Raw genomic sequence first — 10,000 nt, forward strand, 5'->3', positions numbered from 1 at the left:
GGGTATTGAAAGGTCTATCAACTTAATATGCTGACTTTATTAAATAGCAACCAACTCTTCTTACTCCTTACATTGTCATACTCCTTACATTGGCTTGTATATGTTACTTTACCTGTATGTAATTTATTTTGTTTTCTTTTAATACGCTTATCATTGTTCTTTAATATATATATATATATATATATATATATATATATATATATATATATATATATATATATATATATATATATACATATATATATATATATATAGAGAGAGAGAGAGAGAGAGAGAGAGAGAGAGAGAGAGAGAGAGAGAGAGAGAGTAAGAAATTAAGGCTTGTGTTGTGTTTAAACGGTTGTCTTAGTGTTTGTCTCTTGTTTCAGTAAGACTCAATATCACCTTTGGTTTGTCTATTTAAGTGGAATATGTATATAAGGAATGACAAGGGATACTGTAAGGGAGACGAGTAAATATCATGACAATATATAGAAAGAATAATGCCTATGTGTCTCGCATGAATTACGCTGAAAGATGATAAACAACAAAGAGGCAAATATTGATTACCATCATGCACACTTTTTTATACACCTTAATTTGTTTATTACCGCCTCCTTATTTCTTTACCATTTTCCTTATGCATAATCAGCACTATCATTTTTATCAAAGAAAAGATATCTAATTCGTATTTCGTCATTCCTTCCAGAATTTCACCTTAATTTGTTTACTCCCGCCTCCTTATTTCTTTCCCATTTTTCCTTATGCATAATCAGCACTGTAATTTTATCAAAGAAAAGATATCTAATTCGTATTTCGTTTTTCCTTCCAGATTTCCACCTACCTCTCTGGTCGACCGGGAGTACAAGCCAGGGCGGCTTCCCAACGCTAAAGTCTATCGGTAAGTTATGTGTTCCCTTTCACCTCTCTCTCTCTCTCACTCTCTCTCTGTCTGTCTGACTGTCTTCTTCTTCCCCCCCCCTCTCTCTCTCTCTCTCTCTCTCTCTCTCTCTCTCTCTCTCTCTCTCTCTCTCTCTCTCTCTCTCTCTCTCTCTCTCTCTCTCTCTTCTGTCTCTCTCTCTCTCTCTCTCTCTCTCTTCTCTCTCTCTCTCTCTCTCTCTCTCTCTCTCTCTCTCTCTCTCTCTCTCTCTCTCTCTCTCTCTTCTTCCTCTCCTTCTCTTCTTCTCCTCTCTCTCTCTCTTCTCTCTCTCTTCTTCTCTCTCTCTTCTTTTTCTTCTCTCTCTCTTCTCTCTCTCTTCTCTCTCTCTCTCTCTCTCTCTCTCTCTCTCTCTCTCTCTCTCTCTCTCTCTCTCTCTCTCTCTCTCTCTCTCTCTCTCTCTCTCTCTCTCTCTCTCTCTCTCTCTCTATCGATCTACCTCTCTATATTTTAATACTTAACAATATACTTAATGTACTTGCATGTCTGCTTGTCAGTCTATTTATACGTAGGCTCACCTGTTTATCAGAGATTTCTTCTGGTCAGAGACCTGTATTTGGAGCGAACTCGAAAACCTTAGAGTGGATAGCATTTACGAGTGCCAGATCCTACGTGCACTTGACTCCTTCACCGCCAGTGTTGGCAGTGGCCCTAGCAAGTCAGTCCTTAGGCGTCCTTTGGTTTCGTAACCCCCTGACTAGTTGGGTTCTCCTTTGGCACTCTTGTACTTACCGATCAGCTGATATTGGAGACGGAGATGTACTGGTTTTAAACATTTTTTTTTAATTTTTATTTTCTTCCTTTTATTGGAGAGTTTTATTATTATGAGAGTTTTGTCTTGAGGGTGAAAGTAACGTGTGGATACTGTCTTGGTTCCTGTTGTTGAAAGGCGTTGCAAGGAGATTAGAATGCCTTATAGTAGGACATTTTAGGTGTTGTTCTGTGTTATGTGTTCGGCAGGTGATATTTTTTCGTCTTCGTTTCAACCATAATTTGTTCTCTCTCTTTCTCTCTCTCTCTCTCTCTCTCTCTCTCTCTCTCTCTCTTTCTCTCTCTCTCTCTCTCTCTCTCTCTCTCTCTCTCTCTCTCACTCTCTCCCTCCCTCCCCCCCTCCTCTCTCTCTCTCTTTCATCCATCTCCCAGCTCTGACTCCCTTTCCATTCAGCTTCTCCATCCCTCCCCACCCCCATCCCCTCTCTCTCTACCCCACCCCCTGCCCTGCCTCCCCCGTCCCCACGCCCCCTCGGTTACCAAATCGGTTTATGATTACCTGCTTCCCTCATGCATGAGAGAGATTGTTTATTCTGGCCGGCCCTTCGCTGGACGCCTTCGCTGGACGCCGGTCAAGCTTTCCCTTCGAAAACTATTTCAGACTCCTGCGACCCTGCTCCCTCGGCGAAGGATCATAGTGTTTTGTTGTTTATTTGGTTCCCGATGTCGAGCTGAGTTGACCTACCTGCAAAGTCTTCTGACCTGCAGAGTCTTCTTTTTTTTTTTTTTTTTCTTTTTTTTTAACGCCGCGAGGAGTGAGTTCAGTTCGAGGAGTGTGTTTCGTAACCTGGTTTCGTAACCAAGATTTAGGATTTAGTAACCGAGGGGTTTTCGAGCCCCAATCCCGGACGGTGGCTGTCTGCCTACCTTGCCACCGAAGCGGCCTGCTCGGAAGGGTTTTTTTATCTTACGGAACTCTTATGCCGACGCAGTATAACGAATTACAGGACGATCTCTGGTCCCATAGCTTCTAAGCCTGTGATCGAATCGGATTCCCGCCGGGTAACAGCCTGTAATAGCGCGTGGTTTGATTAGCGGCGTGTTTACAGGCCATGGAGATAGATAGAGGGGGGAGGGGGCTGGAGGGAGTCAGGGAGGGGAGGGATGGAGAGCAGGTAGGTGAGTGGGAGAAGGGGGGGAGGGGGAGGAGGAAGGGGGAGGGGGTCACTCAGGTATGACTAGGTGAAGGTACTGCTGTAGCGTTGTGACTAGGTGAACGTGGCCAGATGATCATATGCGACGCGCTGTACCCACCGGCGGGTCTGCACACGGACCGTCGGACCCCCCCGCCCTCTCCCCCCCTCTCGCCCAAGCTTCTCTTTCGCTCTTCTTCCTTCTCCTCGCCTCTCCTCCTTCGTTCCTTCTTTCTCCGGTCCTTCCGAAAGCGTCCGTTCGTACGATGAGTGCCTTCCTCGGTCGGTCGCTGGGCTGTGGGCTGACCTCCTTTTTAATTGCCGCACTCCAGCTAATTTCACTTTTAGGTACAAATTATTATTATTATTATCCCACAAGACGTTATCATCGAGACTCGCCGATGATGTAAGGCGGGTTGCACGGAGTCGCGTGTACGAGTGAGACGGTGTTTTACGTTGCTACATCTACGTCCACTTCGGTTTGAACAGCTGCTTCGTGTGTACATACCCGGGCGCGCGCTCACACACACGTACAGATGCACACGTGTGTGTTTGTATGTGTGTATGTGTATATTGATGTGTATTTACTGTGTGTATTTACTGTGTGTGTATATATATATATATGTGTGTGTGTGTGTGTGTGTGTGTGTGTGTGTGTGTGTGTGTGTGTATATATATATATATATATATATATATATATATATATATATAAGTTTTCTGTCGCCACCTACCATCATTTTCTGATTGATCTTTCTCTTGCTGCTAGCTACACCGCCAGCATTGTCTCGTTGTCCCCTGCCATTCATGGAGCATCATTCTGAGGCAGATCGCGTGGCATACTTTCTCCCTCCGTTAGGGCCATACTATACAGTGACGCAGGACGATGCCCCCAGCATACTCTCCTGTGAACAGCCCAGCCCAGCCCGTTCCATCTCGGCAAACCCCGACTCTTTCTTGATTGCCAAGGACGCCCGCCACGCAACTCAGATTTGCTTTAGTTTACCCTCCCTGTTTTGGAGACAAGACACGTTTTCTGTGGACGCATCCTTTCTCTCGCGCGTTGCAGTTGCCATTTGACGATGATTCTTAACGCTGACTAAAGTTTATTTGTGTTGCATATTATTGCGAGGGGTGTCCTCTCTCTATTGCACCGCCCGAAATGTGCATAGGTGGGAGGCACATTTACCAAAGGGAGGGCGGGATTTTTAGCGGTACTTGCTAATGTGACTCGTAAATTGCATGACTGTCTTGTGTGAGTTTTTAATTAAGTAACGGGGATTGCAACATCAGAGTTTACTCTACTCATTAATACGTGGGTGGAAATAGGTAATCCTGTTATTACTTTCATATGCGTTTGTTTTTATTTTCTAACTCAAACATATGCCTTTTTGAAGTCTCAATATAGTCGTGGACTTTCGACAGGAGGTTTGCAGAAAAGGGTGGATGCAAGAATGAGAATGAATAAATAGTAAAATCAGAGCCTCGTTGATAATGCACGAACACACACACACACAAACACACACACACACACACACACACACACACACACACACACACACACACACACACACACACACACACACACACACACACACACGAAGGGAAATACGTTAGTGACAATATCCATTAAAAAAATATATATATTTCGTCGGCGATCGAATGACGTCACACGAAAGGAAATGTACGAATGATAATAATCATAAACATTATGAAAATTAATAATGAATAATCATGATCTTATTGATCGTTGATATCATTTTTATTAGCCATTAGTATGCTTAATAGTGATTATTATTATTATCATTATTTAATTACTATTATTACTGCTTATGTTTCTATCGATGTAAGAATGTGATAACAAATGTGAATTTAAATGTAAATGCAAATGTTGACTGATTACACAGACAACAGATAGATCAGTAAATGAATAGATATAGATGTAAATACAGATATGGGAAAAAAACAGTAAAAGAACGGGAATGAAAAGAGGAAGAGGAGAGAACTGGAAAGGGTGGAAGAAAGTGAGGAGGAAGAGATGGGGGAAGGGTAGGTTGAAGGAGAAGGGGAGAGAGGGAGAATAGGAAGAAAATAGGTAGGGAAAGGGGTAGGGATAGTGAGAAGAAGAAAAGGGGGGGGGGAGAGGGAGAATAGGAAGAAAATGGGTAGGGAAAGGGGAGAAGTGAGAAGAAGAAAAGGAGGGGGAGGGAGGAGAAAGGGAAAGGGGAGAAGACGAAAAGAAAGTAGGGAGCGGCCGGACGATAATCAAGAGAAGAAGCAAAGAGAGAGGAAAACCGAAAAAGAAGAAGAAGAAGAAAACCAGAATGAGAGAAGGGGGAGAGGGAGGGGGGAGAGCCGAACGCAAAAGAGGAAGAGGGGAGTTAGAAAGGGGAGGCAGAGGGGTGAGAGGGGGGAGGAGGGAGGAGGGGGATGGAGGGAGGCAGAGGGATGGAGGAAGGAGGAGGGATGGGAGGGGGGAGGGGGGGGGGCAACGAGCGTACCTTGGATAGAGGTTACTGGGTCGGAGCGCACTCACCTGCTAAAGGCCGGGTACAAGCTGCTCTCGGGTCCTCTACTGTGGTCGCTGTAGGTGAAGAGGGAGTAGGGTGGGTGGGGGTGGGGTGGGGGGGTGAAGAGGGAGTAGGGGGGTGGGGGTGGGGGTGAAGAGGGAGTAGGGTGGGTGGGAGTGGGTGAAGAGGGAGTAGGGGGGGTGGGGGTGAAGAGGGAGTAGGGTGGGTGGGTGGATGGGGGTGAAGAGGGAGTAGGGGGATGGGGGTGGGGGGTGAATAGGGAGTAGGGGGATAAGGGGTGGTCTGGGGCTGAAGAGGGAGTATGGGGGTGGGGGTGGGTGAAGAGGGAGTAGGGTGGGTGGGTGGGTGGGGGTGAAGAGGGAGTAGGGTGGGTGGGTGGGGGTGAATAGGGAGTAAGGGGGTGGGTGGGGGGTAGATAGTAAAAGGAGGGATAAGGGGAGGGTCTTGGGGGTTGACTGAATAGGAGATAGGAAAAGGCGGAAATGAAGAGGAGGAAGAGGAGGAGGAGGGGGGGGGAGGTTAAATGGTGGTCGTTGGAGGTGTGGAGGGGGTAGGTGGGGGTGAGAAGAGGGGAGCTGGATAAAGACGAAGAAGGAAGAGGGAGGATAAAGCGATGGGGAGAAATAGGGAATGGAAGATAGCTAGAGAGAGGGAGAGAGAGAGAGAGAGAGAGAGAGAGAGAGTGCACGTGCGTGAGGAAAGATTCCCCCCCCCCCCTTTTTTACAGGGAACGAAAGGAACAAAAGACAAGCGAGGAGGAAGAGGAAGGAGAGAAAGTGACACGGGGGAAAAGGAGGAAAGGAATTCAAGAACAGACCCACCTTTTTTTCTTTATTTCTTCCTTCCTTCCTTACCCTTTCTTTCTTTCCGTTCTTTCTTTCTTTTAAAAGAGAAGGCAATAAGTAATCAATCCCCCCGTCAAAATTAGCCAACGGATGCGACGACTTTCCGTCTGTTTGCAACCGGAAAGAAGAAGAGAACTGCAACAGAGACGCCGGGGATCCCCCCAAGTTGCAAAGGACTCCTCCTGCTTGAAATTGTTTGTTGCAAAGGACTCCTCATGCTTGAAATTGTTGCAAAGGACTCCTCCTGCTTGAAATTGTTTGTTGCAAAGGACTCCTCCTGCTTGAAATTGTTGCAAAAAAAAATTCCTCCTGCTTGAAATTGTTGCAAAGGACTCCTCCTGCTTGAAATTGTTTGTTGCAAAGGACTCCTCCTGCTTGAAATTGTTGCAAAAAAGAATTCCTCCTGCTTGAAATTGTTGCAAAGGACTCCTCCTGCTTGAAATTGTTTGTTGCAAAGGACTCCTCCTGCTTGAAATTGTTGCAAAAAAGAATTCCTCCTGCTTGAAATTGTTGCAAAGGACTCCTCCTGCTTGAAATTGTTTGTTGCAAAGGACTCCTCCTGCTTGAAATTGTTTGTTGCAAAGGACTCCTCCTGCTTGAAATTGTTGCAAAGGACTCCTCCTGCTTGAAATTGTTGCAAAGGACTCCTCCTGCTTGAAATTGTTTGTTGCAAAGGACTCCTCCTGCTTGAAATTGTTGCAAAAAAGGACTCCTCCTGCTTGAAATTGTTGCAAAATAGGACTCCTGCTTGAAATTGTTGCAAAATAGGACTCCTCCTGCTTGAAATTGTTTGTTGCAAAGGACTCCTCCTGCTTGAAATTCCGCCGAGGTATTCGTGGGTTATTAGTTTGGCGATTGGGCTTTGCAATGCATTCATCAACGGCTAAGGGCTCCCGGGGGGCTGGTTTCTCTGCGCTTCATGCAAATTTCTCTGAAGCACTTTCGACGAATCCGACGACGACTATGACTACGAATCCGACGACGACTACGACGACGACTACGTGTGCTGCGAGGGAGTTTCGTAGCGTTCGTTTTATCGGCGTTCGTCTCTGCGATGGCGATTCGTAAATAGAAAGTCTGGCTGTTGGTGGACGCCATCATGCAGTCGACTCTCGCCTTTTTTTTTTTTTTTTTTTTTTTTACTCTCCTTCGATGTCGTTATGATCTGTCTGTTTTGTGTGCTTTCTCTCTTTCTCTTCTCTTTTTCTCCGTTTTGCTCTTTCTCTTTTTCTTACTCTTCTCTCTTTTCTTTCTCTTCTCTTTTTCTTCTCTCTCTCTTTCTCTTTTCTCTCTCTCTCTCTCTCTCTCTCTCTCTCTCTCTCTCTCTCTCTCTCTCTCTCTCTCTCTCTCTCTCTCTCTCTCTCTCTCTCTCTCTGCCTCGCTGTCCCTCATCGTTCCCTCTTTTTCATTCATCTTTCCGTCTCCTTACACTCTCCATCTTTATCTCCTTCCCCCCCCCTCCCCCTTCTTCTCTATCTTTCCATCTATCTTCCTATTCATCTCACACACTTGACCTCGTTATGTATCATTAAACTTAAAATGCAAGCACGAAAATACAATAAGATAAAGCAAGAATGACTCAGCAGTAACGAGACTCGCTGTCCTTCGAGAGAGAGAGAGAGAAAAAAAAGGATCTAATCATTCTAAGATCTTACATGCAGTAGCCTTTTTTTTTCTTATCTTTCCTGTAGTTTCGTACGAGTACAAGCATCCCTCGCTAGTCGTGTGTTTTTATACTAGGATGCTATAGAGTGTTTGCGATCGTATGAAATAGCCTCGGTTTTTCTTGTTCTCAAGGGGATGGCAACACTGCTCACGACCCCCACGTACTGAACGTTATGTTTTATTTACCGATATTTTCCAGCTGTCTGTCTATATCTCGTCTTTCTTGTTGGTCTTGTGTGTCTTTTGGAACTCCAACAATGCCTTTGTTGTTTTAGTGCTGAGTAACGTTGCACTTCAGAGTAAACTATCTAATGCGATTTTTATCTAACATCCTCAAAGGGAAGAAAAAAAAATACGTATATATATACATTTATTTAAATTCTGTCACTGTATTTCACAAGATTTTTTCTTTCTTTCTTTCTTTTCTTTTCTTTTCTTTCTTATCACATCTCACATGCTTTCGTTCGTACGTGTGACCCGGCGGGGGGGGGGGGGGGGGTCGAAGCCTTGGTTGGAAGGCCTCGCGGTTCAGCCCAGTGACAGCAGACGGTACATTGATGCGACCGCAAGCCGTTGTTGCAATCAAAATATGACTGCTAGTTGATCCGTCTGGATCTTAATCACTTCTTCGTCACCTGTCTCGGAGAACGTGGCTCATGGCGTCTGCTATTTTGCGTTGGGTGCTCTTTGCATGCTCGTGATTATAACTTGCAACATGTCAGCTGTTTTGAGAAAGGGTGGATGATCCTGTCTGAATCGGCGACTAAAAATTATAACTTGCAATATATCAGCTGTTTTGAGAAAGGGTGGATGATCCTGTCTGAATTGGCGACTAAAAATACCACATCCACGATACACTTTCTCACATACTCTACGTCCATTGATTTAATTTACTCCCGATCCAATCCTGATGAGGAAAAGGAGCCACGAATATATATCCTATAACCAGTTTTATCAAGTTTTTTTTTTTCTCTTCCCCCGATGAGGTGATGACTTGTATTTAGAATAAAAACGCAAACATGATTCAGACACTGGAAAAGGTCGTGGAGCGGTAAGTGGAAATGTTTCATCACGGATTAGATGTTAATAGAAGAATAATAAACGCGGACAAGACCTGATTTTTTGAATGCGAATTTAGACTTTTAGATTTAGATTTTTTTTTAACCTTTAGGTCGGTTGGAGTGTTGGACATTTGTTTATTTAAATGTTATATTGTAATTAGATACATTCATTCTGGGAAAAAAATATTTACATGCTATTATAATCATACATATACATGTATCCGTATCCCTATAGCTAATTCCATCACTCCACAATCAAAGTAACTCATGCGCAAATATTACATCTGGATAAATCGATCATCTGATGAATAAACAACCAATCACGTAGGCCTACGACCCGAAACTACAAAGACGCAAATCACTCACACGGATTGACTCAATGATGATGATGATACATGAATATATAATGGAAAGTATCACAAGACGTGGAAGGGCGACTGTCAGGAACAAGACACGCGAACTCGACTGGAAAGCTCTCATGCACTAGCTGTCATACATAAGTTCTCACATTTCATGCACAGGAGCTCATGGGAGTCATTGATTCCCCGGACGACTTTTCAAAATGTATTTAAGATTGGAGTCGGAAAAGAGATGTTCTCTTACTTTTTTAATATGTTTGCGTGTGTGGTTATTAAGGAAATGGAAAGGGGTGGGGAGAGAGAGAGAGAGAGAGACCCCTCTTCCTCCATCTAGAGATAGAGAAAGAGAGAGAACGATAGAAAGAAAGAAAGAGATAGTGAGAGAGAGAGAGAGAGAGAGAGAGAGAGAGAGAGAAAGAGAGAGAGAGAGACCCCTCTTCCTCCATCTAGAGATAGAGAAAGAAAGAAAGCGAGAGCGAAAGAGAGAGAAAGACCGACAGAAAGAAAGAAAGAAAGAAAGATATAGTGAGAACGAAAGAGAGAGAGAGAGAGCGACAGAAAGAAAGAAAGAAAGAGATAGTGAGAGGGAAAGAGAGCGATAGAAAGAAAGAAAGAAAGAAAGAGATAGCGAGAGCGAAAGCGAGAGAGCGAGAGCTAGAGAGAGAGAGCGATAGAAAGAAGGAAAGAAAGAAAAAAAGAGATAGTAAGATGGAAAGAGAGAG

The 10,000-nt window shown here is 44.4% G+C and overlaps 1 protein-coding gene across 2 annotated transcripts in view; it reads left to right on the top strand.

Annotated features, from left to right (window-relative positions):
- Nucleotides 1-10,000, top strand: part of Ptr (patched domain-containing protein) — a 149,512-nt gene that overhangs the window by 28,914 nt on the left and 110,598 nt on the right. For both annotated transcript variants that reach the window (XR_015192520.1, XM_043005189.2), the window contains exon 2: nucleotides 812-880. The gene's annotated coding sequence lies outside the window, so the exon portion shown is untranslated. The remainder of the gene's footprint in view (nucleotides 1-811; nucleotides 881-10,000) is intronic.

Source organism: Penaeus japonicus, unplaced genomic scaffold (genome assembly GCF_977035675.1).
Source record: "Penaeus japonicus unplaced genomic scaffold, GWHDUDI00000001_assembly GWHDUDI00000003, whole genome shotgun sequence".
In the NCBI taxonomy this organism is placed as follows: Eukaryota; Metazoa; Arthropoda; class Malacostraca; order Decapoda; family Penaeidae; genus Penaeus; species Penaeus japonicus.